Source organism: Pseudorca crassidens, chromosome 5 (genome assembly GCF_039906515.1).
Source record: "Pseudorca crassidens isolate mPseCra1 chromosome 5, mPseCra1.hap1, whole genome shotgun sequence".
In the NCBI taxonomy this organism is placed as follows: Eukaryota; Metazoa; Chordata; class Mammalia; order Artiodactyla; family Delphinidae; genus Pseudorca; species Pseudorca crassidens.
Window position 1 is genome coordinate 27841690 of NC_090300.1, and position 27146 is coordinate 27868835.

Below are 27146 nucleotides of genomic sequence, written 5' to 3' on the forward strand. Positions count from 1 at the left end.
GAGTCTTGGGGAAGCAACAACAAATAAGAAGCTCACAGTTTATTAGGCAGAGGTTCTCAGAGTGGCTGGGGTTACAGAGAAAGGGCAGACCTGGGAACATTTTTCTTTTCTTTCTTTTTTTAAAAAAATTCCCAGTGAATGAGAATTTTGAGAATCACATGTGGTGAATATTGTGGTGTGACTTTCTCTCCAGCCTCTATTTTTCTTTTCTTAGAAACTTCCCTGAATTTTCATTTTGGTAGACACAACGACTTCATACACCCCTGGCTCTAGGGTGAGGCATGAAGTTCAGGCTTAAAGTAGATTTTATATTCTCATGTTTGGATCTCAGTGATTGGTTAATGGTTGTACCACTGTAGGAAAGCCAGACTCAGAATGAGGCTAATACATTGAAGACTGAGACCTAGAAAGGAATGACTCCTTGATCAAACCAATCCTGAAGCCCACAGAAACCCTAGACTTTCTAGTTTCATTAGTCAGTAAATCCCTTTTATTTTTAAATTTGTTCTGTCTTAGGGTAAATATTAAGCTGCTATAACAAATAGACCAAAAAAAAAAAAAAAAGAAACCCAGAATTAGTTGCTAAAATAAGATGGTAGTTTATTTCTTTCTTGTGTTATAGTTTGACTTGACCATCTAAGGCTGAGGAAGCAGCTCTGCTCCATGAGGCTGTCCAGGGACCAAGAACTCTCCATTTTATTCCTCTGCTATCACTAGGATTACCTCTTTTTGGGGAATAGTTGAAGCTGGGTCACTGCCATGTCTATACCCCAGCCTATAGGAAAAGGGGAAAGAGAAGCTGGAGAGATATATCCCCAGTGTTTTCAAGACCAAAGCCTAGAAATGGCAAACGTTATTTCTATTCACATATTGGTCTAAATTTAATCACATGGTCCTATCAAGCTACAAAGCAGACTGGAAACTGTAGTCTCTATCTGCATGCCTAGCTAAAACTTGATTACTAAGCAAGAAGGGGGAGATAGATTTAGGAGACAACTAGCAGTGTGTCACACGGTTTACATCTAGTTTTCTGTTACAACATCAAAACTTCTGAGACATCATTATGATAAGAGGAGAAATTCATGTTAACATTTTTATGTAGTGAGGTAAATACTATAGAAACACAAAAAGCAAAGCATTTTTCCCCCCTTAGATCTTGCTTTAAGGATAAAAATTACAGATCTATGAAACTATTTGTAGGGCACATGTAAGCCATTAGAAGGTTCTTGGGGATGTCCAATAATTTTTATTTGATCCTTTGTCTCACAGTTCCCTCTATCCTGGTCTGTTACCTGCTTTTCATTCAGTTTTCTGCTTTACTTCAAAGTACAGTCTCCAAAATGGTCTTTTATTGAATATTTTGAGTTGTCTTTCTGAGCCCATACAAAACTAAAAATGTTTTCCAATTAATTGTTGCTTTTATTTGTTCAAACAAGAGTACGGAAAAAGTCAATGGCATTTATAGAAAGGTACTTCAACCAACCAAAAGTTGGTCAATATTTTTTACACTCTTTGGGCCATCTATGTGTAAAATGGCTCATTTTAGTAATATAATTTCATTTAAAAATCACAATAGTGGAATGTTTTAGTTAAAACCTGAGGAAACAATATTACAATTTTACTTGAAAAAATTTACTTCCTTTTAAAAAATGGTAGCATCCAAGAGCTTATAGATTTTTTAAGTAGGCTTTATTTTTTTTAAGATTTTATTTTTTTAGAGTAATTGTAGATTTACAGCAAAGTTGAGAGGAAAGTCCGGAGTTCCCATATACTCCCTGCTCCCACACATGCATGGCCTCCCTCTTTATCAATATCCCCCACCAGAGTAGTACATTTGTTGCAATTGATTACCCTGCAGTGACACATTATAAGCACCCAAAGTCCATACTTTATATTAGGGTTTGTTCTTGGTGTTGTACATTCTACAGGTTTCAACATATGTGTAATGACAAGTATCCACTATTGTGGTATCATACAGAATAGTTTCACTGCCCTAAAAATCCTCTGCACTCTGCCTGTTCATCCCTGCCACCCTCCTACCCCTGGCAACCACTGATCTTTTTACTGTCTACGTAGTTTTGCCTTTTCCAGAATGTCATATAATCGGAAATATACAGTATGTAACCTTTCTAGGTAAAGCTTCTTTCACGTAGTAATATGAATTTCAGTTTCCTTGAGATCAAGAGAGCTCAAATATAGCCATCCCCTTTTTTAATAGTCCAGCTAAAAATTTTCACTTGAAGTAATGTTTTTTCCATTTAAAATATTCCGATTCCACATCAGATCTAAAGTGAGGCTTTTAAAAGCTTTGGGGATTGATTACTAAAGTTTCTCAAGGAGCTGTTTTCTCCCTGTTGACCTCCACTATTTTATTTTCATACTTAATCTCGAAGATTTGCTTTCCTACTAAGGGAATTTCCCATGTAGCATCACTTCATTCTCTTTACAAATCCTATGGTTTATAGATACAAACATACACAAATATACATTTATTTACAAATATGTATATAATTTTAAATTTTAAGATTTTAGTATATTTAAAAAATGACAAGAAGTTTCCCTTTACCCAACACATCCTTAGCAATTAGGCCTATGGCTGTTGCCTTTTTTATTCATCTTCTGAAAAGTCTTTCTTAAAACAGTTATTAGTGCAGCAATAAGATGAGTTATGACAACAAGTAACAATACCTCCAGTATTTGCTAAAGAAAAATTTAGTAAAGAATCACAATTATTAATCAGTTAATGTCTTATTTGTTTACAAGATTCTGTGTAATGACTATATTATATATTGTATTGGCATGTCATTAAATTTAATTCATATTAATACAGAGGTAAAGAAGTAGAACTGTAAAATAAAATATTTATATTATCTGTCTGAATTCCAAGTTGAGATACTCATTTCATGCCATGTATTATTTGTTACCAATCAGAAATCATAACGTAGCATAATTTTATGTCTGGGAAATTGCAGAACTTTGAAGAAAAATATATTTCTTCTTAAGTTGTTTTCCTACATTGACATATAATTCTTAAATTCACATAGCATTTTGAAAGAGGTCTATTCATCTGTAAAATAGTTCAAAACATATACTTCCACTTTACAAATTCACTATTTCAATGTCAATGACAGATGCATTGAACATTGGTCAACAGTTTCAATGGTCTTCAAAGTAGGGCACCGCCACACCTTAATTGCTATGCAAATTGGTCCAGTGGTGTGTGGGGAGAAAATGTTAGAACATATATTTCTTGTTAACTTTTGAAAATCTGATCCATTTAAAATGGATTTTTAAGAATTTTTTTTTAAGAATTCTTATAATATATTTTTAAGAATTCTTATAATATATACAATATTAGTACAGGAACACATGTATGTTACTTATAAATAAATAATGGATGTACTGCTTCTTTTTTCCTAATAGTATTGCTCAGTTTAAAAATTTTGTAGACACTGTCTCTAGATATAAACTTCATTGTTCTCTTTTGTATGACTTTTACCTCATACAGTGCTTGACAGAGTAGAGATGCTCAGTAAATATTTGTGAATGAATAATTAATCAGAATGGGTAGAGAAGGGCCCCATGCATTACTTAAATCTGGGAATGCCATGGAAACAGGCCCAATATATAAGTAGGCAGAGTAAATGGTTTTTTTTTTTTTTTTTTTTTTTGTGGTACGCGGGCCTCTCACTGTTGTGGCCTCTCCCGTTGCGGAGCACAGGCTCCGGACGTGCAGGCTCAGCGGCCATGGCCCACGGGCCCAGCCGCTCCGCGGCATGTGGGATCTTCCCGGACCGGGGCACGAACCCGTGTCCCCTGCATCGGCAGGCGGACTCTCAACCACTGCGCCACCAGGGAAGCCCAGAGTAAATGTTTTCCAGACCTTTTTTTCAGGACACTTAGACTTAGTGATTGCTGTGATACTGCATTGCCCCAGGAAGCACAGAGCCTTCTAAAACGCATTCCCCCCCATTTTTAAACTTTATGCAGAATAAGAACAAAAATAAAAACAAATAAATAAACATAAGTGGTTGATAGGCTAGAATTCCGTTTGGACTTAATGAAGAGGAGATTAGGGAAGAATTTACTATTGACTCTAAAAATGTGGTAAGGGAGCAAAATGAGGTGTTGACACAGATAGAAAACCATATCTTCTGCTAATGTTCAAAGCCTAAACCTTAAGAAGGAATATAATTTAAATTTGTTATAGATCTTTATACCTTTAAGTTTATATAGGTTTCTTAGAGTCTTTAAAATTAAGTAATACGGAGAAATAGAAATTTAGGGGAGAGTTCTTTTTAGAAAGGAATGAGTGACTGCATAGCTTCTCATACAGAAATTATAGCCCTGCTGTTTAGGAGGGAATGCGAGTATTTTCTCAGGCACCTGCACTGTGGTCCTCAGCAAGGTGTAGGAAAGGAAGGAAATAAGATTGCTTATGTACAGTTAAACTTGATGATCAAAGCAGAGGACATATGCAAAGTAACTAGAAAGACAGGAGTCTTGGCTGTCCCCAGACTGAATGAATCACCATGTCCAAAGAAAGGCTTGCCAATAAGGTGGGGCTGTTCAGTCAAGGAGCACCCGCTGACCTAGCAGCTGGACTTCGTAGTGTTTGATCTCCAGTGAGTCCTGGTATAGTTACGGATGCAGGGAATATTACCAGTGAACTTTAAAGGGTGTGTTTTTGCTTTTTTTTTTTTTTGTTTAAAGCAAGACCTTCCCCCTTCTGAGGTTCAAGTTAGTGTTTCTGCCTGATCTGATTTCATCCCAACAAGGAGCCTTCTGAACAAAAGTCCTTTTTCTGATTTGGCTGCTCACAAGGGCTCACTTACAAGGAGAAAAATATACTGATTATATGAATTTGGGTTTTTCCTGATTCCTGTGATAGTGGTTTCTTAAACTAATTAAGTGGCTTCTGATGATGTTTGGGGTTCAAGCTGAGAAGGTGACCATGCTGAAGAGCCCAGCAGTCCAATCTAAGAGAGTTCTTACTCTGCATGAACTGGTGTCTTCTTCTAGTTCACATTCATTTTAGGAACCATGAATCTTGCTCAGGTCTTATCATTCCTCAGTGAGGATAAAAGTGAAATATTTGGCATTGCAAAATGTTGAAAGGCTGGACTGAATCCAGGATTTGTCTGTCCGATGAACCAGCCTTTGCTTAAAGAACTTAGCTTGGCTACCTCTTCTGTGCTCTCTCTCCCTTACCCGGGAAGGAATTTGAACACAAAGCACCGAGTCCTTTCACCTCTGTGTAAAAGAACAAAGAAACTACAAAAAACTTGAAGAATAACTTGGACATGTGTTATGAGTTTTCTTAAAAGGGTGGCACAGTTATTTCACACTGTGCATCATATAGCAAGCCACCCCCCCCCCACACATATCTATTAGCAGCTCTTCTTCTCCACGTTTTCACCCTTGAGCAGCTATTTAAAAATGAGTTTCTCTCCCCAGCCTTTCTCTGCAAGTAGTTCTATCACCCACATAGCCTGAATTTCAGTCCTCAGCCCAGACCCTTCCAAAATCCCACCTAACATCTGGCTTGCCCTCTCCTGAGAATAGTGCATTCCTCACGCTGAGCAGTCCCCCTGAGATGCTGGAGAAAAAAACCTTTTACCTCAGCTCAGCAGTGAAAACAAAAACCTCCTTAGAAATAGTCTTTGACATGATGTGTCACTTTTGTGTTAAAAATAAGCAAGTATCAGATGGATGATTTCTTACCTTAGCATAGGCACAAATTCTTTAAAAATATGAAAATAGCATATTGAGAGATTGATTATTCAAACCTTTGAATTTGGTAACAAATGACCCTATCACAGGAAAAAAGAAAAGGGCTTTGAAAAGAATTCCAAGGGATATTTGAAAGTATTTACTAATGAAGAAATAAAAGAATTGTATTTTTTTCTTTTTGCGGTACGCAGGCCTCTCACTGTTGTGGCCTCTCCCGTTGCAGAGCACAGGCTCCAGACACGCAGGCTCAGTGGCCACGGCTCACGGGCCCAGCCACTCCGTGGCATGTGGGATCTTCCCGGGCTGGGGCACGAACCCATGTCCCCTGCATCAGCAGGCGGACTCTCAACCACTGCGCCACCAGGGAAACCCAGAATTGTGTTTATTTTTGATATTACAGAGGTAATTGCTAGAAAAACCTTCCTCTTAATCTCAAGCCATTACCCAGGTTACTGTAGTTTTATTTTTTTATTTTTAATTTTTATTTTTTTGAGTTCATTCAGTCAAAATTTACTGAGCAGCAGCTGTGTGCCCAACATTGGGAATACAGCAGTGAACAAGATGGACACGATCTCTGCCCTCATGAACTTACAGTCTAGCAGCCAGCCAGCCAATTACATCCATAATTTTAACATTATTATTGTAATAAGTGCTCTGAAATAGGCATGGTGCTAAGAGAAGATTTAACAGAAAGTCTTGACCTGCATCAAGAAATCAGAAAAGGTCTCTTTGAGGAAGAAACACTTAGGATCAGCAAGGTGGGAAATGGAAGAGTGTTGTAAGCAGGGAGAACAGCCTGTGTGCCGGCTCTGAGGCAAGAAAACCTTTAGTGAACAGAAAGCCAGGGAAAAAAGAGGGATGATGCAAGATAGAGGCTGATTTATGCAAGGTCTTTGTATTTAGGACTTTATTCCAAAAGCAACTGGAAGCCACTGAAGAATCTGAAGGAGGAAAGTTAGGTGTTTAGGTTTGTTTTTCAGAGCTCACTCTGCTGTGTGTGGAGGACAGAGTGGAGTTGGGAGGACTGGTTAGGAAGTTATTGCAGCAGTCCCAGACCAGAGGTGATGATAACAGCTTCGAGAAAAGAAGATGGATTCCAGAGATGTTTAGGACATAGAATCTACTTGGAGAGTGACTGGGTGTGTGAGGAGAGGGATGTGTTTCTAGCAAGAGGTATTAAGGTAGGAAACTCTGGAAGAGGGATGAGTTTGGGCAGGTCCCATAGGCACAGGCCCTGTGGCTGGGGTTACAGCAATAGCATATTTGGTTCTCAAATAGTTTAGGGTTTAGTTGAGCAAACGAGATACACATGAAACAACTGCAGGTGGATACAGATGTCTCCACCTCTGTCCATGCCGTTCATAGTCAGCCCCTCAGCACACTCCTCTGCAGCCTACCCAGTGTCTCATAGGGGGCCACCTTCCACAAAGGTGCGCTTACATCTCCCTGCTTTTTTGCCTGCTACTGTCAAGAAATTCACCTGTGATTCTCATTCCCCTTCCCTGCTTAGGTCATAGGGGACCAAATCTGGCCACTGCCCTCCATGGTTGTCCTCTTTTGAACACCAGAAGTTTTCTGACTTAATTAGCACTTCTCTTTACATCACCTCTGTCAAGCCCCTCCTTGTAGAGTCACCATCTGGCAAAGTCAACCCTGTCTTCCTCATCTTCCCTTCAGAGGCCCAGGCTCATCATGAATATACATGCTGTTGCCTCCTTTTTGCTCCCCCTTCTAAATGGTCCCAATCCAAAAGCCCTTTCCCACTCTAATTTTCCTGGAGTCAGTATATACCCACCTCTTGGCCTCAGAAAAGTCAGAGGAAAGTTTTGCTATGGGATTAACCACGAAGTAGCCTCAATAGCTGTGACTCAGCTGACACATAGCCTTCCCTGTGTCCTCTCTGCCACTGCAGAACTCTGCTATGTCCCTTGCAAAGACAATAACTAAAAAAACAAAACAAAAAAGCACAACACCACAGCTGACTACACAATAGGCCTGTAGGTTCCCATTGTGCAGTGAGCCAGGGCATTGAGAAGAACATAGACTTTGGAATTGGGAAGACCTGGGTTTGCAATCTGGTTACTAACTGGTGTGCCTTTTGTGCTATTATATCTTACTAAGCTTCAGAATATTTATCTGTAAAATAGTGGCAATGGTATCTGTCTTATGGGTAGTTGTATTAAATGAGGTATATAAAGCACATAGCATAATATCTAGCCTGAATTACCTGGTGACCATTCACTTCCTTCATTCCTCTTGGGTTTCAGCTGCCAAATACTATTCAGAAGAGAGATTAGCCAGTTTTATATGGCCAGTGATAGACATTTCCTATTCCTGTCTTTGTAAATCCCGTCTTCCTGCAGCCACCCCATTTCCATCATTGCCAGAAAAGTTCTTCCATCCCTCATCCCTGTGTTGGACTTCTCTTTCTCTTACTATTGAAAAGTTCTGCCTGAGCTCTCTCTGACTATCCTCTTCTACATCTCCCTGATCTAAGATACTTTATTTTCTTGTATCAGTTCTAAAAATTAATTCACTTCTAGCATTCTTCCTAACTTTCTCAGACTAAATTGTAATTAACCCAAGGAATAGGACCTTTACACTTCAGTTGGGCATGGGAACCTCAGGCCAGCTCCCAGAGCAGAATGGAGGTCTAGGTCCAGGTACTGCCCTCCCCGCCCCATCCCCACCTCTTTTCCTACAGGGCACAGAAACAGCTAAACTCAAAATATGTCTTGAGCCTACGTGAGCATACATCTCCCTTTCTGTAGCTCTGTGAGGTCATCATTGAAGTACAGCAGTACTGCAGGTGTGTAGAGTGTACTATCCATATTGAGATAATCAAATTCTTCCTCCTCATTCCGGATGCCATTCTCTTCCAGGGTATAATCCATGTCAGGTTCTCCCCTTCATATTTCCATGTGTAGCTGGCAGCATGTGCAGCATAGGGGAGATAGCTGTGTAGGATTTCCCACATTGATTCCCGGGCCCCCACCTCCGGTGTGTGCTCTTGCGATGTGAGCGTGTTAATGATGCAGGTATTCCGGGTCTTGGCGGACAGCCGCCCCACCTCGTAACGCGACCCCTGCCACCAAGGCTTCCCGAAATCATTGGCCCAGTCCTCAAGGGGCAGCTGAGGCGGCACGTGCAGAAAGTAGCCCCGGGGGGTGCGGTATCTCAGGGAACCGGTTAGTGGATCTGTGTGCTTTGCCGATGTCTCTGGTGTCTGGATCAAACCAGTGGCTGATGTCCTGGCCCGCAACTTCCACGATGGGTTTCGGCAGCAGGTCTCCCTTGTACTCCTGTAATAACGGCGTTAGGTCGTACATGTTTCCCAGGTAAGACAACCCAGAGGTCTTCCGGCTGGTTATGTTGGGCCACCTCTGCTGGCGTGAAAGAGTGACGCTGAAAATAGTCAAAGTCTGGCCCGGCCACTAGGCCCCGGCGTGGCATGGCTCTTGCTCTATCTGTCACCGACTCCTTTAGTAGCTTCCTCGCTTTTCAGCATGCAGTCACTGCTGCATCCTCCCTCTCGTCCAGGAGCTAAGGTGAGCGCGTTTATCCACTCCAGGTTACTGTATTTTTTAAAAATATATTTAATTTGGAGGTCTTTTATATTTCTGACATTATAACTGTACTATGAGTTCATTGTACACAATTTTCCCCGCAACTTTAGAGATATAATTGACATATGGACTTGGAGATACATGTATATATTGCAAAATGATTACCCCATAGCATTAGCTAACAGCTTCATCACATTACATAATTACCATTTCTGTTTTGTGGTGAGAATACTTAAGATTTACTCTCTTAGCAACTTGCAGAGGTCCTTGTATTTTGTTTTTATCGTATTCTGGGGAAAACCACTTGGCTAGACTTGGCCCAATGTCAAGCCATGTGATGCTACATTTCTTGGAACTTCATTTTCTTCATCTGTAATGTAGGATTAATATTTGCCCTGCTATGGAGTTAAATGATATTATTAATATATGTGTAATAAGGAAAATTTTAACAACTGATACCACAGTCCTTCCTAGGGAGAAAGTTAAGGGACAGTTGCCTATATGCTAGAACATAAGGTGAGAGTTTGTTTTTTTTACCCTCAAAATTATTTATCCCTCCAAAAAAGACAGCAACCTTACATTCAAATCTCATAGGACATTATTTCAGTAGTATCATGTTGGAGGACAAAAACTATTCGCGGGGAAGATCAGCCTGAAACCACTTCAATCAATGTTAATTTCAGTTGTTTATAAAGGTCACTCAAGAGAATTGGTTACAAAAAAGGACACAAGGAAGTTTAACCCAGCTGTAATCATTATTCCCCAGTACAAGCTCTCACTTGCAAGTGTTGAATGTCATTGTAAATAAGGCTTAAAGGTCAATTTAAAAAGCAGAAAATTAAGTGGTTACATTATGGAGAACATAAATAACAGGTTGATTTTTATGGCTTGGGCTGACTGGATTCAGTATGCTGTACTTCAAATTAGTTAGAAAGAAATGAACTTCATGTGTTTTAGAGAACTGTGTTAGATGACTCAACAATGGCTCTATTGATGGCAAAGACACCTATGTCAAATATGAAGAATTTGTTTCCCCCAGTTCTGTGGAGCTCCTGCACTCAAGCCCTGCTGGCCTTCAAATGCAACTGCTTTGGGGATTCCTCCTCCGGATGCCAGACCCTCAGACTGGGGAGCCTGATGTGGGGCTCAGGACTCTCACTTTTGTGGGAGAACCTCTGCAGTCTCTTCAATAAATGGTGCTGGGAAAACTGGACAGCTACATGTAAAAGAATGAAATTAGAACACTCCCTAACACCATACAAAAAAATAAACTCAAAATGGATTAAAGACTTAAATGTAAGGCCAGACACATAAAACTCTTAGAGGAAAACATAGGCAGAACACTCTTTGACATAAAATTGCAGCAATATCTTTTTTGTTCCACCTCCTAGAGTAATGAAGATAAAAACAAAAATAAACAAATGGGACCTAATTAAACAAAATCTTCTGCACAGCAAAGGAAACCACAAACAAAATGAAAAGACAACCCACAGGATGAGAGAAAATATTTGCAAGCGAAGCGACCAGCAAAGGATTAATCTCCAAAATATACAAGCAGCTCATGCAGCTGAATATCAAAAAAACAAACAACCCAATCAAAAAGTGGGCAGATCTAAATAGACACTTCTCCAAAGAAGGCATACAGATGGCCAAAAAGCACATGAAAAGATGCTCAGTGTCACTAATTAACAGAGAAATTCAAATCAGAACTACAATGAGGTATCACCTCACATGGGTCCGAATGGCCATCATCAAAAAGTCTATGAACAATAAATGCTGGAAAGGGTATGGAGAAAAGGGAACCCTCCTACACTGTTGGTGGGAATGTAAATCGGTGCAGCCACTATGAAGAACTGTGTGGAGGTTCCTATAAAAGCTAAAAATAGAACTACCGTATTATCCAGCAATCCCACTCCTGGGCATACATCTGGAGAAAACCATACTTTGAAAAGGTACCTGCACCCTAATGTTCATTGCAGTGCTATTTACAATAGCCAGGATGTGGAAGCGACCTAAATGTCCATTGACAGTGAATGGATAAAGAAGGTGTGGTACATATATACAATGGAATATTACTCAGTCATAAAAAAGAATGAAATAATGCCATTTGCAACAACATGAATGGACCTAGAGATTACAATACTAAGTGAAGTAAGTCAGACAGAGAAAGACAAATATCATATGATGTCACTCATATGTGGAATCTAATTTTTTTTAGAAAGAAAAGAAACAAATGAACTTATTTACAAAACAGAAACGGACTTACAGGTATTGAAAAGAAACGTATGGTTACCAAAGGGGAAATGTTGCAGGGAGAGATGAATCAGAAGCCTGGGATGAACATATACACACACTACTATATATAACATAGATAACCAACAAAGACCTACTGTGTAGCACAGGGAACTCTACTCAGTATTCTGTGATAAGCTATATGAGAAAAGAATCTTAGAAAGAATGAATATATGTACATGTATAACTGAATCACTTTGCTGTACACCTGAAACTAACACAACACTGTAAATCAACTATACTCCAATTAGAAAAAAAGCAATATAGGTCCTCTATAATGCATTCTTTTAAGTATGATTGTGTGATTAAATTGGTAAATTCAATAATGTAAGAAGACATTATGACGGGTTCTTCTATATCAATCATTTATATACATATTTAAGTTGGCTAAAAACTCTTTAAAGGGGATCTTCTCTTTTGGAAAATACATTCTTGGGTCTCTTATGTTCAGGCATATTTAGTATCTTGGTGAGCATCTTGTTGGAGAACTTGTGACTCTGGAGATGGAGAGACAAGTTTGTTTACCCCTGAGGGAATGAGGCAGGAAGAGACAGAAGCAGGAAGCTAGAACCTACTGAAAGTATGGGGCAAGAATCTCCTTGGGGAGGACCTTCTGGATGGCAGAGGAGTAAGACATAGAGATCACCTTCCTCCCCACAAATACGTCAAAAATACATCTACATGTGGAACAACTCCTACAGAACATCTACTGAACGCTGGCAGAAGACCTCAGACTTTACAAAAGGCAAGAAACAACCATGTACCTGGTCGTGTGGCTGACAGGGTCTTGGTGCTCCAGCCAGGTGTTAGGCCTGAGCCTCTGAGGTGGGAGAGTCAAGATCAGGACATTGGTCCACCAGAGACCTCCTGGCCCCTCGTAATATCAATCAGCGAAAGCTCTCCCAGAGATCTCCATCTCAACGCTAACACCCAGCTCCACTCAACACCCAGAAAGCTTCAGTGCTGGACACCCCATGCCAAACAACTAGCAAGACAGGAACACTACCCCACCCATTAGCGCAGAGGCTGCCTAAAATCATAATCAGTTCACAGACACCCCAAAACACAGCACTGGACGTGGTCCTGCCCACCAAAAACACAAGATCCAGGCTCATCCACCAGAACACAGGCACTAGTCCCCTCCACCAGAAAGCCTACACAACCCACTGAACCAACCTTACCCATTGGGGGCAGACACCAAAAACAATGGAAACTACGAACCTGCAGTCTGTGAAAAGGAGACCCCAAACACATAAGATAAGCAAAATAAGAAGACAGAAAAATACACAGCAGATGAAGCAGCAAGGTAAAAACCCACCAGACCAAACAAATGAAAAGGAAATAGGCAGTCTACCTGCAAAAGAATTCAGAGTAATGATAGTAAAGATGATCCAAAATCTTGGAAATAGAATGGAGAAAATACAACAAACGTTTAACAAGGACCTAGAAGAACTATTTATTGTTCACAATAAATGAAATGTAAAATTCTCTAGAAGGGATCAATAGCAGAATAACGGAGGCAGAAGAACTGATAAACAACCTGGAAGATAAAATAGTGGAAATAACTACTGCAGAGCAGAATAAAGAAAAAAGAATGAAAAGAACTGAGGACAGGCTCTGAGAACTCTGGGACAACATTAAACACACCAACATTCAAATTATAGGGGTCCCAGAAGAAGGGGAGAAAAAGAAAGGGACTGAGAAAATATTTTAAGAGATTATAGTTGAAAACTTCCTTAATATGGGAAAGGAAATAGTCAGTCAAATCCAGGAATAATAGAGAGTCCCATGCAGGATAAATCCAAGGATAAACACGCCAAGACACATATTAATCAAACTATCAAAAATTAAATACAAAGAAAAAATATTAAAAGCAGCAAGGTAATCCCCATAAAGTTAACAGCTGATCTTTCAGCAGAAACTCTGCAAGCCAGAAGGGTGTAGCAGGGCATATTTAAAGTGATGAAAGGGAAAAACCTACAACCAAGATTACTCTACCCAGCAAGGATCTCATTCAGATTCAACGGAGAAATCAAAAGCTTTACAGACAAGCAAAAGCTAAGAGAATTCAGCACCACCAAACCAGCTCTACAACAAATGCTAAAGGAACTTCTCTAGGCGGGAAACACAAGAGAATGAAAAGACCTACAATAACAAACCCAAAACAACTAAGAAAATGGTAATAGGAACATACATATTGATAATTACCTTATATGTAAATGGATTAAAGGCTCCAACCAAAAGACATAGACTGGCAGAATGGATCCCAAAACAAGACCTGTATGTATGCTGTCTACAAGAGACCCACGTCAGACCCAGGAACACATACAGACTGAAAGTGAGGGGATGGAAAAAGTTATTCCATGCAAATGGAAATCAAAAGAAAGCTGGCGTAGCAATTCTCATATCAGACAAAATAGACTTTAAAGACTATTACAAGCGACAAAGAAGGACACTACATAATGATCAAGGGATCAATCCAAGAAGAAGATATAACAATTGTAAATATTTATGCCCCCAACATAGGAACATCTCAATACATAAGGCAAATGCTAACAGCCATAAAAGGGGAAATTGACAGCACAATCATAGTAGGGGACTTTAACACCCCACTTTCACCAATGGACAGATCATCCAAAATGAAAATAAATAAGGAACACAAGCTTTAAGTGACACATCAGACAAGATGGGTTTAACTGATATTTATAGGACATTCCATCCAAAAACAACAGAATACACTTTCTTCTCAAGTGCTCGTGGAACATTCTCCAGGATAGATCATATCTTGGGTCACAAATCAAACCTTGGTAAATTTAAGAAAGTTGAAATCATATCAAGTATCTTTTCCGACCACAACGTTATAAGACTAGATATCAATTACAGGAAAAAAAGTGTAAAAATTACAAATATATGGAGGCTAAATAATATACTACTAAATAACCAAGAGATCACTGAAGAAACCAAAGAGGACATCAGAAAATACCTGGAAACAAATGACAATGAAAACACAATGACCCAGAACTTATGGGATGCAGCAAAAGCAGTTCTAAGAGAGAAGTATATAGCAATACAATCCTACCTCAAGAAACAAGAAAAATCTCAAATAAACAACCTAACCTTACACCTAAAGCAACTAGAGAAAAAAGAACAAAAAACCCCAAAGTTAGCAGAAGTAAAGAAAACATAATGCTCAGATCATAAATAAAGGCAAAAGAAATGAAGGAAACAATAACAAAGATCAATAAAACTAAAAGCTGGTTCTTTGAGAAGATAAACAAAATTGGTAAGCCATTAGCCAGACTCATCAAGAAGAAAAGGGAAAAGACTCAAACCAATAGAATTAGAAATGAAAAAGGAGAAGTAACAACTGACACTGCAGAAATACTAAGGATCATGGGAGATTACTACAATCAACTATATGCCAATAAAATAGACAACTTGGAAGAAATGGACAAATTCTTAGAAAAGCACAACTTTATGAGAGTGAACCAGGAAGAAATAGAAAATATAAACAGAGCAATCACAAGCATTGAAATTGAGACTGTGATTAAAAACCTTCCAACAAACAAAAGCCCAGGACCAGATGGCTTCATAGGCGAATTCTGTCCAACATTTAGAGAAGAGCTAACACCTATCCTTCTCAAACTCTTCCAAAATATAGCAGAGGGAGGAACACTCCCAAACTCATTCTACAAGGCCACCATCACCCTGTTACCAAAACCAGACAAAAATGGCACACAAAAAGGAAAACTACAGGCCAATATCACTGAAGAGCATAGATGCAAAAATTCTCAACAAAATACTAGCAAACAGAATCCAACAGCATATTAAAAGGATCATACACCATGAGCAAGTGGGGTTTATCTCAGGAATGCAAGGATTCTTCAGTATACACAAATCAATCAATGTGATAAACCATATTAACAAATTGAAGGAGAAAAACCATATGATCATCTCAATAGATGCAGAAAAAGCTTTCAATGAAATTCAACACTCATTTATGATAAAAACCCTCCAGAAAATATGCATAGAGGGAACTTACCTCAACACAATAAAGGCCATATATGACAAACCCACAGCCAACATCATTCTCAGTGGTGAAAAACTGAAAGTTTTTCCACTAAGATCAGGAATAAGACAAGGTTGCCCACTCTCACCACTCTTATTCAACATAGTTTTGGAAGTTTTTGCCACAGCAATCAGAGAAGAAAAAGAAGTAAAAAGAATCCAAATTGGAAAAGAAGAAGTAAAACTGTTACTGTTTGCGGATGACATGATACTATACATAGAGAATCCTAAAGATGCTACCAGAAAAGTACTAGAGATAATCAATGAATTTGGTAAAGTAGCAGGTTACAAAATTAATGCACCAAAATCTCTTGCATTCCTATACACTAATGATGAAAAATCTGAAAGTGAAATTAAGGAAGCACTCCCATTTACCATTGCAACAAAAAGAATAAAATACCTAGGAATAAACCTACCTAAGGAGACAAAAGACCTGTATGCATAAAACTATAAGACACGGATGAAAGAAATTAAAGATGATACAAACAGATGGAGAGATATACCATGTTCTTGGATTGGAAGAATCAACATTGTGAAAATGACTCTACTACCCAAAGCAATTCGCAGATTCAATGCAATCTCTATCAGACTACCAATGGCATTTTTCACAAAACTAGAACAAAAAATTTCACAATTTGTATGGAAACACAAAAGACCCCGAATAGCCAAAGTAATCTTGAGAGAGAAAAACGGAGCTGGAGGAATCAGGCTCCTGACTTCAGAGTATACTACAAAGCTACAGTAATGAAGACAGTATGGTCCTGGCACAAAAACAGAACTATAGATCAATGGAACAAGGTAGGAAGCCCAGAGATAAACCCCTGCACATATGGTTACCTTATCTTTGATAAAGGAGGCAAGAATATACAATGGAGAAAAGACCGCATCTTCAATAAGTGCTGCTGGGAAAACTGGACAGCTACATAACAAAGAATAAAATTAGAACACTCCTTAACACTGTATACAAAAATAAACTCAACGTGTATTAAAGACCTAAAGGTAAGGCCAGACACTATAAAACTCTTAGAGAAAAACATAGGCAGAACACTCTGTGACATAAACCACAGCAAGATCCTTTTTGACCCACCTCCTAGAGAAATGAAAATAAAAACAAAAATAAATAAATGGGACCTAATGAAACTTAAAATGTTTTGCACAGTAAAGGAAACCATAAACAAGATGAAAAGACAACCACCAGAATGGGAGAAAATATTTGCAAACGAAGCAACTGACAAAGGATTAATCTCCAAAATATACAAGCAGCTCATGCAGCTCAATATCAAAAAAACCAAAAAACCTAATCCAAAAATGGGCAGAAGGCCTAAACAGACATTTCTGCAAAGAAGATATACAGATTGCCAACAAACACATGAAAGGATGCTCAACATCACTAATCATTAGAGAAATGCAAATCAAATGCAAAATCAAAACCATGATGAGGTATAACCTCACACCGGTCAGAATGGCCATCATCAAAAAATTACAAACAATAAATGCTGGAGAGGATGTGGAGAACATATTACCCTCTTGCACTGTTGGTGGGAATGTAAATTGATACAGCCACTATGGAGTACAGTATGGAGGTTCCTTAAAATCTAAAAACAGAACTACCATACAGCGTAGCAATCCCACTACTGGGCATATACCCTGAGAAAACCATAATTCAAAAAGAGTCATGTACCACAATGTTCACTGCAGCTCTATTTACAATAGCCAGGACATGGAAGCAACCTAAGTGTCCATTGATAGATGAATAGATAAAGAAGATGTGGCACATATATACAATGGAATATTACTCAGCCATAATAAAAAATGAAATTGAGTTATTTTTAGTGAGGTGGATGGACCTAGAGTCTGTCATACAGAGTGAAGTAAGTCAGAAAGGAAAATAACAAATACTGTATGCTAGCACATATATATAGAATCTAAAGAAAAAAAATGGTTCTGCAGAACCTAGGGTCAAGACAGGAATAAAGACGCAGATGTAGAGAATGGACTTTAGGACACTCTCTCACTTCATCCCAGCTTACCCTTCCCCCTCCCCATGTCCTGGCATGGGTATGTATACACTACCAAATGTAAAATAGATAGCTAGTGGCAAGTAGTCGCATAGCATAGGGAGATCAGCTCCGTCCTTTGTGACCACCTAGAGCGGTGGGATAGGGAGGGTGGGAGGGAGACACAACAGGGAGGGGATATGGGGATATATGTATATGTATAGCTGACTCACTTTGTTATTACAGCAGAAACTAACACACCATTGTAAAGCAATTATACTCCAATAAAGATGTTAAAAAAAAAAAAAAAAAAAGAATCTCCATGGGGTGAAGAGCCAGTGCACATTCCCAGTAATGGAGAGACTGAAGGACAGGAAAGAAGCAGAGAGGAATATGTTCATATGAAATTACTTGTGTGCTTCAAGATAAGCCCTTCCAAATCTTCCATCAGGCATAATCTTCAGAAAATTCTATACACTTTCACATGCTTTGGGAGAGCAAAATTTTCTGGGCGACTCAAGAGGGGCATGTTTTTCATCTGAGTTAACACTGGGACTGGGTCAGAAGGAACCTGGAGGCCAACATGCCCTTAAGAATATAGATTATTCCTTGTTCTCTTGCCTTGTACTTTTGGGAAACTTGAGGAAGGCTCAGAGATGTCACCAAGCAGAGGTCAGATCAGTCTCTCCCAGACTCCATGGGAAGGGGGCCCAGATGACATGTGGACCATAAGCATGAGAGTTGGCAACACTAATGCACTTCATAAAGTTAAGACTATGTTATTATTTAATTTAATTATTATTACTTTGTATCGAGCAACTTGTATCAAAAATTTAACTACTTCTGATACAAATACAATGGAGTATTTTAAGTGTCCTACTCTGACTTAAAAATATAATGTTTCAGACCCTTTGTATTTTTATAGCTCAGATTAATTTTCTCTTATCTCATTTGAGGCCTATTTTCAAAGAAAAAATATATTTGAGTAATCGATTGTTAACTTGGAAATAAGTACTTTATTAAATAAGAATCCATGTTTTTATTGAAGTAAAACCTGTCACTGAGTGAGTTTGAATCTTCCTCACTTTGTTTTTACATGAAATGTAAGTGTTCTTGCTAGAGTCACACAGTTGCTCAATTTTTCTGTATTTGATTTTGTAATTTAGTTATTACCTTCATTTTACAAAGAACCACGTTAGAAGTTCAGCTTTATTATTTATGTTACCAGAGAGCTTTTCTCAAGAATATAAATACTAGGAGTAGCAAATATCTGGCTCATAGCTCAGATGAGACCTTGAGGGGACTTCCCTGGTGGTCCAGTTGGGTAAGATTCCATGCTCCCAATGCAGGGGTCCCGGGTTTGATCCCTGGTCAGGGAACTAGATCCCGCATGCATTCTGCAACTGAAGTCCACATGCATGCCCCAACTGAAGTCAGCATGTGGCAACTAAGAAGTCAGCATGCTACAACTAAAGATCCCTCATGCCGCAACTAAAAAACAAACAAAAAAAAGATTCTGCATGCCACAGTGAAGATCCCGCGTGCTGCATCTAAGACCCAGCGCAGCCAAAATAAATAAATATTGAAAAAAAAAGACCTTTAGGAAAATTACTTTTAAAAATTAATGGGGGGTTTCCCTGGTGGCGCAGTGGTTGAGAGTCCACCTGCCGATGCATGGGACACGGGTTCGTGCCCCGGTCCAGGAAGATCCCACATGCCGCGGAGCGGCTGGGCCCGTGAGCCATGGCCGCTGAGCCTGCGCGTCCGGAGCCTGTGCTCCGCAACGGGAGAGGCCACAACAGTGAGAGGCCCGCGTACTGCAAAAAAAAAAAAAAAAAAAAAAAATTAATGGGAAAAGCATTAGCTTCAAGAATCATAACTTTTTAAAAGTCAACAAGATTGAATTAAAGTATGTTCTAATTTTATTCTAAAATGATCTTCATATATTTCTGGTTTCCATAACAATAAAAAAGCTTTCATCCTTTTTGTTATATGAAAGTGGCATTTTATAGGCTTTGGTAAGGAAAGCAGTTATATGAAGTTACTTCTGTTAGTAAATTTTGCTAAATTGGTCAGTCTTGTTTGAGCCATTTAACTTCTTACATCATTTTAAGTGTGTTATCTGTTTTGAAAGCAGGCATCTAGCTTATCCTTGAAAAAAAATTAAGTTAAAATCTGAATATGCTTTGCAGTTTACTGTCCTGTGCAGTAAGGACTTATTTTTGAGGATGTTTAAGATGGAGGAGTGGGGAGGAACAGGATGCCACTTTTTTAGTCACAAAGGATTTTTACTGTGATCCTTGTGTTTCTTGTTATCTTGGATCTATTTCTGTAAAACTTGTAGCTTTACAAAACTTGTAACTATTTTCTAAAAAAGAATTTGAGGCCTAACTGCTGATATGTAATTATAGCGGTATTATTATGTCTTTTGGTATAATCCACTATAATCAAAGCTGTGTACTCCCTGATTATATATCCAATTGTTCTACCAACCATGAAACAGTTGCTAGGAATGTTCTTGAGAACCAATTTTGCTTCTCCTTATCAGTCCTTCATAAAATCTGCTTCTGCATTTACTGTAAAATCTTGAAGACCTTGTCTCTCAGAAACTCATTATCTTCCATACATATAAAGCTTCATGTGAGGAGTTTCTTTTAGACTTTAGTTCTGAGGTTCCAACTTTCCATACTGAAAGAAAATGAGAGGTCAGAGAGAGGCAACTCGACAGAAGCAACTCAAAAAAGAATTAAAAACAAAAATGTCCTTGGCCAACCTTGTTTATATTTTTGTTCTTCCCACTGGGAAACTCATTTGTTCATCCCTGAGGACCCCATATTGTTCTCGGGGTTGGAGTAGCATTTGTAATCCCAGTTTCACCTGTTTCACACTCCATTTCCTGTGCCTATGGCTGACATTGTTAGTTAATTTGGGTATTAGAATCCTCATGACCTCAGAATCCTCATCAGTAAACAGGATTGGCAGCCTCTCTCAAGCGATCATAGTTGGCTTGCAAGATAAAATCCATATGTCATCTTTAGTTTAGAAGGTATGACTGACAATTCCCTTTTAAACGCTTTTATTGATGTTTGTGTGAAAACATTGAAACCTTCTTGTTAGATTTATAAATGATGTCATGGTGTGAAGATTGATTGTTATGAGAGCAGTTTAGTGTTGTGCAAAGAACAGTGGTCTGGGTACCAGTCCAGACTTTGACCTTTCTGTGTGACACTGCACAAATTACCTTCCTTCGTCTGTCTGCTTTTCCCTTTTGGAAAATGGCTATCATAATGTACCAGTTAAGTCTGCAGTTAGAATCTAATTTAATACTGGATGTGACAACCTTTGTAAAATGTCTGATGATATACACATGGAAGTCAGTGTTATTTTTATGTTTTCTTTGAAAAACTGTGAAACAAGCATATGTTTTGCTCTTTTGTCTTAGTCTGTTAGGGGTGCCATATCAAAGCACAACAGATATTATCTAAGTAGAGCTTCAGTCAAACAGACCACTCACCTCTAACAGACGGCTGAAGCAGTTTAGTCCATTAGTCACAAAGAGCTGGAAAATTTCCCTCCTTTCCTATTCCCCACCCCTCCACTTCCCTGTCCCCTCTTCCCCTTCTTTGTCTTCTCTTTCTCCACTTTCTTCCTCTGCCCCAACTTCTTCTCTTTCCTCTAGGATGTTTTAAGGGAACATTTGGCTAAAGATTAGGGAAGATTCCCTTCTCTATGCCAGGCCTCAAATAAATTAATAAACTCTTTTTATACAGCAATAGATAAAAAAGTTCAAAATGCCAAGAGACAGTCATCAGTCAAGGTTTTGAATAAAGTTGCTTATTTATATACTTAAGAAAAGGTGAGGTAATAGTCAGATGTCACCTGCACTGGTTTCACAGCCCTGACAGATGAGGCTTTGCTTCTTCCAACTGTTTCAAAGATCTGAGAAACCTATCCTAGGAAGGAGAGATCCAAAGGGGGTCATCCATGGTCAAGATCCATGGCACAGTCTGGTCACTCTTCCTCCTGCTTCAGAAGAGGTATCTCTCCCTTTCAGACCCAAGAAAGATAATTGACAGTGAGGAAATCATCAGTAACTTTCCTGTTCTCATTTGTGGTGATGAGAGGCCACCTTTCTTTTCTCTCTGACAAATTTACAAGGTCAGAAGCATGCAAAATTGCTGAACAAAGGACAAGCTATAAAGCATATTATGCTTTTGCTCTTTGCCCCTTGTTTTCACTTATGTAAATTACCTTGTGGGAATGGGCCAGGTTAAGCTTGCCATGTCAGGCTTTCCTAGAGAGTGGATACCCATCGCATGTGCTCAAAGACTGTGCAAGATCAGGACAGTCTCTCTGTGTGCTTTATGAGACTAGGCAATAATCTGGAAAATGAAAGAAAAAGAAATAGAAACATCCCATTTAGAGCTGTGTAACAATGGAATAGGTTCCTTCACAAAGCAGTGAAATTCCTGACACTGTAAGTATTGAAGAAGGGGTGGGTGCAACTTCTAGAGACATGTCAGTAGAGTTCTCCTCTACTTTGGCTCAAATGACATCTGACTGTTCATTATAACTCTAACATTCATGGATCTTCTGGTTCTGTATGACATCTTAGCAGGGGACAGAGACCACAGGCAATTGAAATATAGAGAAGCAGTTGAGGAAAACAATATTGAGTATGTAGAGTATAAGATTATATGAGTTATGACTGTAAGTGCCAGTTCTGGCCACAGAAATTCATCAATACCAACACACAAAGGCTGCCTACTGTCAGTGAGGGCCACCTTAGCTTTCCAACACGTAACGTATTAGGTTAGCCTAATTTGCATATATCCAATAATACCGAGAGTGTGAAGAGAAGTAATTCTGGGTGAAATAGTCACAGAATAGGAGCACCTCACCACAGAGAGCAGAACCCCAGGCTTCCATGGCTGGATGGCCTTGCTTCCTCAGCAGGGAGCCATTGCTCTGTTTTCCACACACTTGAAAGTTGAGGCTCTGGATCCCACTTGACTCTGACAATACAATTTGCTCCATGACAACAGCCAGACAATTTCCTGGGAGAGAGAAAGCATTCATACCTACAATGACCCAATGAACCAATGGACCAATGCAGCTACCCACCTAGAGACCTCACCCCTCAGGAATGTATGTGTGATGGAGGGAGGTGCGCGTATTAATGGAAATGGCTCTACATTTGTAATTCGTAACAACTCTAAGAGAAGTTAGATTCCACTTAGTACATCAAGGCCATGGATGTTACACTGTCACTGTACATCTGACCCACCAGGAGCTTTTAGGGAGTAGTTTCAATATCTCAGTTCTTTGGGGTTTTTTTCCAGAGAGTCCCCCACTCCAAGATTAGACTCTTCTGGAAATGAGAGGACCCTATTGATTATATTAACCATGGCAAGTATTGCTCACCCCCAGACCCACTCCTGTGAGGCAAAAAGGCCATCATTGATGGATCTGGGGAGTCCCACTCTGGCTGATTCTGATGATGGTAGGACTGAACAGAGGCATTAGGAACTTTTGTCTTGCCAGTGGTGGGTGGAGTTGGATTGGACGTAGTTTTAGGTTCAGGATTCAGCAAGCCTTGGGCCTCCACGTACTGAAAGCTCTGGCCTTCCATGCTGGTCAGTCCCTGCACTAAGGGTCTGGTCAAAGTCAGTACTTTTTCTGCCTCAATTTTCTCTTCAGCTTTCCAATTCTCTAGGGGCCTATATACTCCAGTATAGCCCTTAAACCTGGGCAGAAAGGGCCCCCACCCTGAGCCCTGAACTCTGGACAGCCTGAATATCAGACATATCAAACTGCAAAGATTATGAGAATGTTTTTTGGATGTTTGGTAACTGATGGAACAAATGGGAGTTATAAGAGAGGAATTTATGAGCTGAACTGGGCGTCCATCCAGCCCAGAAGATGCAGGGCTGAGAACCCTCGCCTGTAAATGTGGTGGTGAGGGTGGGAAGGGGTGGGTAGAATAAAATCACAGCCTCTGCCTTGGGGAACCAGGGAGAGGGAGTAGCTGCTTTTTATTTGAAGCTGGCTGCTATTTATTCAAAGTGGCATCTATGCAAACTGGATTCCATAGATAACTGTACTCCCTCCTTCTTTTTTGGGAAATGCTAAAAATTCTGAGAAGAAAAAGTTCATTGTGGGAAGGAGAACTGGGCCCCCTTCAACATTCTGGGGATCTTTTCTGGATCACTGGGCCTGGGCCCAGTTTCTGCACTGCCCTGCCCCACCCCAGCTAATCTGTGCTGGACCAGGAGAGAGGACTCATCCTTCAGCCGTCAAGGCTCTAGGGTAATACCTGGGATACCGGTGGGAGAGGAGGTGCCTTGGAAGAGAATGTGGACCACACACTACACTTTTGCCAGTCCCTTGTGCTGGGTTACATGAGGGGGATTGGATTCTGCTTCTGAGAATCACGTCATGGTCTGGGATCTTACTCAGTAAACTGATTATCTGGAAGGACAGTGCTACTCCCTGCTCTTCTGGGTTTGAGCTGAGTTGCCTAGGAACTTATGCTGCGATGTCCTTCCTCCCTAGAATACCCACCATCATAACATCACCACCACAGCTACCACGTTGGGTCATCTTGGATAACTTAGTTAGCCTGAGCTAATCCCCAGTTTGCCTTGGGATGTTGGATATTAAGTAAAATCAATTCTCCCTTAACCCCATTTCCTCCTAGGCCTGATTCCCTGGTGAAAAAAGATTTCAGGCCAGGTGAAAACTGTGGGTTAGTCACTGTAGTTATTTTTCTGGGGCTACCATAGCAAAGTACCATAGACTGGGTAGCTTAAACAATAGAAATTTATTTTCTCAAAATTTTGGCAGCTAGAAATTCAAGATAAAGGAGAGTTGGCAGGGTTGGTTTTTCCTGAGGCCTTTCTCCTTGGCTTGCAGATGGCTGTCTTCTCACAGTGTCTTTCCTCTGTGGGCCCCCATCCCTGGTATCTTTCTCTTATAAAGACAGCAGTCATATTGGATTAACATCCACCCTAATGATTTAATTTTCACTTAATTACTTCTTTAAAGATCATATATCCTAATACAGTTACATTCTGACGTATTAGAGGTTAGGACTTAAACATATATAAACTTTGGAGGGGATGCAATTCAGCCCATAACTGTCACTTATTGACTGTGTGACCTTGGAAAAGTTATTCAATCTTTCTAAGTCTCAGTTTCTACAGTTATAAAGTGGAGAAAGGCATAACCACCCTATGAAGTTATTATGAGAATTAAACATATAGTATATGTAAATAACCAAAATGATCCTTGGCATTCCAGAGACCCTGGGATGCCAGCTTGACTACTGTGGGGTGCCTGAATGTGTGATTAACAACTCCGCTAATTCAAATCACTCATACTATGGTGCCTGTGTGTGTATATGTGAATATGGGTAGAAAACACATGACTTCTAAATACCCACTTATGGGCTTCCCTGGTGGTGCAGTGGTTAAGAATCTGCCTGCCAATGCAGGGGACACGGGTTCGAGCCCTAGTCTGGGAAGATCCCACACGCCGTGGAGCAACTGAGCCTGTGTGCCACAACGACTGAGCCTGCGCTCTAGAGCCCGCGAGCCACAACTACTGAAGCCCTTGTGCCTAGAGCCCGTACTCTGCAACAAGAGAAGCCACTGCAATGAGAAACCCACGCACCACAACGAAGAGTAGCCCCCGCTTGCCGCAACTAGAGAAAGCTGGCACACCGCAACAAAGACCCAACGCAGCCAAACAAACAAACAAAAAAAGTTCACCATTAAATAACCATTCATGTATGTGCCTTTCTAGTGTCTGACACAAGTATTTATAATTTAGTTTGAAAAAAAACCCTATACAATTTCAGAAATGAAAGTTACAGTCAAATTCAGGTGTTAGAAAATGAAGGAAAGCCTGTTTTCACTTTGGTGCAGTTTTTTGTTTTTCTTAATCTTTCGACACTTTAACTTTGGAGTAAAGCAATTCAAATTATGTTCCCTAATGGTCTTTGGTGTGCAGTTTACAAATTGAAGAAACAGAATGAAACAGAAGAAAGAATCTACCATTGGTATAATAGGTTTCATTTTTCTTCTTTCTCTTTTAACATATTGTTTTTGAAGTAGATCCCCCCAGGAATAGAATTTCCTTCATGAAAGTTGAAATGAAACTGAAGAGCTCTTCACAAAGAGAAGGCTGTGTGATTCCAAATATGGTTTCCATTCATCTCCATAATGAGGATGAATTTTCTGTGACATCACTGAGAAATGTGGGCATAACGGCTGGCGTTATCAAATAGGGCAAGGTCCATCTCAAGGAAAAACAACAACAAAGAGAAAATGACCAACAAGAGAATTTGCTTTTCCTTAGTGCCCTTTGCCATGCAGAGCTGGTAATTCCCGGAAGCTCTGGTCAGAGGCTTGTCTGGGGACAGGGCTGAGCTGAGTCCATTCTAATGTAGGTCTTCAGAACAGCTTAGGAGGAGTGGTCAGGCCCAAAGGGCCCCTGCACCCTGAATTCGAGGGTGAGGGAGAGGTGTTTGGGCCTGAGGAAGAGTGTTTCACTCCATGGGCATAAGCACATGGGGGAGGCGGGGAAAGGAGGCCTTGTACTGCTACTTTGATGTCTTTCTGTAAACAGCGTGAGGGTATTTTCAGGACATCTTGAACTTGTTTTTGGAAGTCTTTTCCCATTGTATCCAGTGAGATAGTTCTGTTGCCCTGGCAGCTAGTCTGAGATGTGCAGGTAGCTTTCTAAATGCCCTTATGCTTTCTGTCTATTTTTCCCATCTCCTTGACAGTCCCAGACCCAGGCTTCCTCACTGGTCTCCCCAGCCTTTCTCAAATCCATGCTTCACACTGCAATCAAAGTGTCCTATAGATAAAGCTCCAAATCCTTTCTATATCATGTAGCAATGCCAGATAAAATACAGGATGCCCAGTTAAATTTAAATTTCAGATAAACAAAGAATAGTTTTTTCAATACTTGGAACATACTTATGCGACAGTGTTACTTGTTATTTATCTGAAATGAAAGCTTACCTGAGCATTCTGTATTTTTATATGCTAAATTTGGCAGCTCAGTGCCCTGCATACTCTGGCCTAACCTTGCTTTAACCTCTTTGGACTTTGAATATTACAAGTTTTCTCTGTTGCTCAGCTGTTTCCAACTCACCCAATAAGGCTGCTTAGTCTGGATTCCCCAGAGCAGACCCTGTGACAAGGACTGGAGGGAAAGCACTTTATCAGAGAAGCAGAGAAAACACTGGTAAGGAGTGGGTAAATGACACAGGGAAAGGAAGCCACTGCCCACAGTGGGGGATTGGAGCTAAATCCCTGGGGAAATTCTGGGAAACATAAAACACACTTAGAATTATCCCACCTGAGGGAAGAAGGAACTGAGGTGTTTTCATATTAGCTGCACCACTCTGTCATTGGTTGAGGGCTGCTCTAGGGGGTATTAGTCCTCTCAAGCTTTTTACCAGCATTTCCCAAGAGAG

The 27146-nt window shown here is 39.9% G+C and overlaps 1 protein-coding gene and 1 pseudogene across 8 annotated transcripts in view; one reads left to right on the plus strand and one right to left on the minus strand.

Annotated features, from left to right (window-relative positions):
• The window catches only part of SLC9A9 (solute carrier family 9 member A9), a 660636-nt gene that overhangs the window by 39627 nt on the left and 593863 nt on the right, over positions 1 to 27146 (plus strand). The gene's annotated exons all lie outside the window — the stretch shown is intronic.
• On the minus strand, positions 8430 to 9294 carry LOC137224386 (cytochrome b5 domain-containing protein 1 pseudogene; annotated as a pseudogene).